Raw genomic sequence first — 3951 nt, 5'->3', positions numbered from 1 at the left:
TCCCACATGCTTCTGATCAGTAAGATGGCTATTATTATTATTATTATTATTATTATTATTATTATTATTATTATTATTATTATTATTACAAATGATTGGGGGGAACTTTGGGCAATAACAAATCAAACCAAGCAGACGGATTCGCCCAGTAGGGAAGATGAGAAGACCGTCCTCCCTCCCCCATTATGATCTTTGGAAGAGCCGCAAGCACAAAGCCCGGTATAGACAGCTATACAAGCCAGCCCTGACCCTGCCTTGAAGTGTGCGTCCTACAACCTCGCCATGCCCAGCCTCGGGGCACAAGGGCACAGACCAGCAAGCGTCTTTATTTCCATGCAGTCTTTGCCGGCCTGGGTTCAGACGACCGGGCCACTCTCGTTTTCTCGGGATCTGAGAGTCGAGGACAGTTGGAAGTGTTGGTTAGCCCCCCAAATCTTTATCACACCAATCCCGGCATTTGTACCGGGGATGAGTTCCAGGAAACGAGCTGTGCGAAAGAGTCAAACAGCCCTTTCAGCCCTTTTCAGTACCGAGGACACAATCCGGGCCCTGGGCTCTGTCCGCCTAACTGTCCTGGATCTAAACAGAGTTGGAGTAAGTCCACTGAACTTAGACTGGCTTTTAAGCAATGATATTTAAGAAGGGGTGTGTGTGTGTGTGTGTGTGTGTGTGTGTGTGTGTGTGTGTGTGTGTGTGTGTGTGTGTGTGTGAGAGAGAGAGAGAGAGAGAGAGAGAGAGAGAGAGAGAGAGAGAGAGAGAGAGAGAGAGAGAGAATGAAATCCCCAAGCCCCAGCCTATGATTCACCACCACCCGTCTCTCTGCTCTCCTTCGTCTCTAAACCGGAAACTCATTAGGACTTCCCTTCGAGTAAACCTGCTTAGGATACGGCTCTAACTATTCCTCGGGCATGGGCTTTCCAAGAAGATGCGCGAATAAAGAACAGTAAGGACGACTAGTCTACAGGTGTGTGTGTGTGTGTGTGTGTGTGTGTGTGTGAGAGAGAGAGAGAGAGAGAGAGAGAGAGAGAGATGGGGGGACTCAAGGGAAAGGTGGGTTATTAAGGAAATCTACCCAATGATTCATTCTCTTTTTTCGTGGATACTCAGTCCCATGGATCCCAACAAGTGTGCTCAGGATCGCAGCTGCAATAGGAGAACGACATCAGGACATTCAGATGTGCCTGCAGATCTCTTTGAGGATGGTTATTCCGGGATAAAGGGATCCACTCGGTAGTTCGAGTTCATTGTTACATCTCTCCACCCACCCTTGCCACTGTTTCTATCAGTGGGAAGCTTTTCCGCACCTCCGGCTTGGTCCTATATACTTTGGCTGGGAAGCAAAGTGACCCCTGAGTTCAGGGGGGCCTTACTCCCAAGAAAGCACGCGTGGAGGCGCTCGCCTCGAGCTCTCTTTCAGAGTGGAAAGGGTGCTGTTAAAGGCTGGTCAGTGGCCACACGGAAAAACAGCCCCGGGGTCGAGTCTAGCCTTCCTTTTGCTTTGGGTAAACAGTGCTGTGTTCTCTCTCTCCGCCCCCCTCTGCTCTCCCCTTCTCTCCCCGCCCCTCCGGGCGCTTTTGCAGCCAAAACGGCTCTTTAATAAAAGGCGTGGGGAGGGAAGACCAGAGCCCGCGTCCAAACCTGCTGCTTAATCCAATGAAGGCAATTTCCGAGCGTAATTGCGAACATGTTTTAATGCATATGCATGAAAAAGGGTGTGTGTGTGTGCTTTTTTCCAAGAGAGCGACTTTACATGCTTATGTAATTGATTGAGGCGCTGACCCGCTATTCAAAATGTTATTTGAGAACCATCAGAATGCGTAAACTTGCAAATTGCCCAGCTTGTATCTGAATTAATACCTCATTCATCATCATTATGGGTTGATAAGTTAATTTAACCATTTCATTCTGCCTTAATGAGCTATAGTTAAATTAATGCCACATAATATATGAAAGTAACATTTAAATAGAAGCACTGGGCTGAGACAAACAGAGGCTGCCGCTATTTGGGCTTGAAATAACGTGACATAAATCTTTTCTTCATTACAGGAGCCAGTCTGTTCTACCAGCAGTTATGAAGTATTTATTCATTCGCTGGCTTTTCTACGCTCCCCACCCCACCCCCCCGCGCCCGCCCCAAACAGCCTCCCCCGAAGCTGCTTTGCCAAATAGCATAGGTAAATTATAGGCGCTTGTAAATAATGCCTGAGGATGACTTTATTAAAATAAAACGGGGGAAGGAGAGCGGAGAGGACAGAGTCCAGGAGAAGGAAGCAATCGCTTCCTCTATACTGACAAAGCCCCCAAAGAGAAGCGCCGTCCTTCAAGGCCCGCTCAGGTAGAGCCAGTCGCCCAGGCACCGTTGGCCAAGGGGATGCCGGACAGAGGCGCATGGAAACCAGAGCCTCTCACCAGGATTGATCTCCCACCCACCCCAGCATTTACTTTCGAAGGGAGAGCCAGGGTAGTGGAGTGGTCTGAGTGTTGGACTGGGACTTGGGGATCCAACTTCCAGTCCCCTCTCGGCCATGAAGCTCCCTTTGGGCCAGTCACGGACTCTCAGCTTCACCTATTTCGCAGGATGGTTGAGAAGATAAAACGGAGGGGCAGAGGAATCATGGAAGTCGCCTTGGTTTCCTTGCAGGAGGAAAAAAGACAAGATATAAATGTAATAATAAATAAAGGGGCAGCTCCTCCCCTTGGAACATGGAGAAGAATTCATTCAGGAAAGAGCTCCTCTGAGCATGTACAGAGTGCCCTCTTCGCTTTGCATCCCTTGGCTTCCAGGTCAGAGGGCACGTTGGAGCCTCAGAAAAGAACTTGGATGGTCTGTATAGTCCCATGTAGAAGAATCGCCAGGTGCGTGAAGGCCCACAGTCCAGCCCCTGGAAGCCCTAGGCTAGTTTGAGACAAGTGTGGCAATCTCCAAGCATTCCCCTTAGCTCAACTTGTGGCCTTCAACTCCCATCATCCCTCACCATTGTCTATGCTGGCTAGGGCTGATGGAAGTTGTAGGCCAAAACATCAGGAGGGACACAAGGGGCAGTATCCAATAGAGGTGCTGAGAGGGGAAGCGCTCAGTGCCCCTATGGATACTGCCCAAGTTGCCCTAACCTGGAAGCCTATGCAACTGAGAAGTATGACCAGGTGCTGGTATTGACCTTTAGGATGCAATCCTATATCCCAGGAGTGAGGAACTGTAACCCTCAAGATGTGGTTTAACTTCAGCTCCCATCAGCCCCAGCCAACATGGTCCGGGATGATGGCAGGTGTAGTCCAATAACATCCAGAGAACTGCATGTTCTCCACCCTTGCCATACTACTTACAGGGGAGTAAGCCCCATTGAACACTTTTGGGACCAGGCTGTCTGAAGAACCCCCCTCATCCAGATGAACCTGCCCCAATTTTAAGATCGGCCTCGGAGGCTCTGCTCTCTGGTTCACTGGTGAGAGCTGTTAGATTCGTGACCACCAGGGACAGGATTTTTTTTGTGGTGGCCCACACCTCTGGAATTTCCAGAAGGAAATGTGACTTTCCTTTGTGGTTTTTAGGAGATACTTAAAGATATTTCCACTTCATCTACATTTTGATTATTTGATGGACTTAAGTTTTGCAAATATTTGTTTGTTGTTATTTTTTATGCTAATCTTTTGTGCTGTTTTATCGTTATTTTAATAACTTCGAATTTCTTGCATTGTTTCTGTTATTGCATATTGCAATTGCATATGTTACCTGCCATATGAAGATAGATACCCTGAAAGGGAGAACAGAAATGTATAAAATAATAATAATAATATAACAGAGTCCAGTGGGAATAACTCCAAGGTAAGTATATATAGGATTGCGATATACATCAGGGTTTGGCGAACCTGTGATCCTTCAGGTGTTGGTGAACTCTAGCAAGCCAGGGTGGCCACAGGTTTTCCACCCCTACTATAACTTAGCTGCGAGTA

The sequence above is a fragment of the Elgaria multicarinata genome, chromosome 2 (assembly GCF_023053635.1).
Source record: "Elgaria multicarinata webbii isolate HBS135686 ecotype San Diego chromosome 2, rElgMul1.1.pri, whole genome shotgun sequence".
In the NCBI taxonomy this organism is placed as follows: Eukaryota; Metazoa; Chordata; class Lepidosauria; order Squamata; family Anguidae; genus Elgaria; species Elgaria multicarinata.
Note: the sequence above shows the minus strand (reverse complement) of the source record.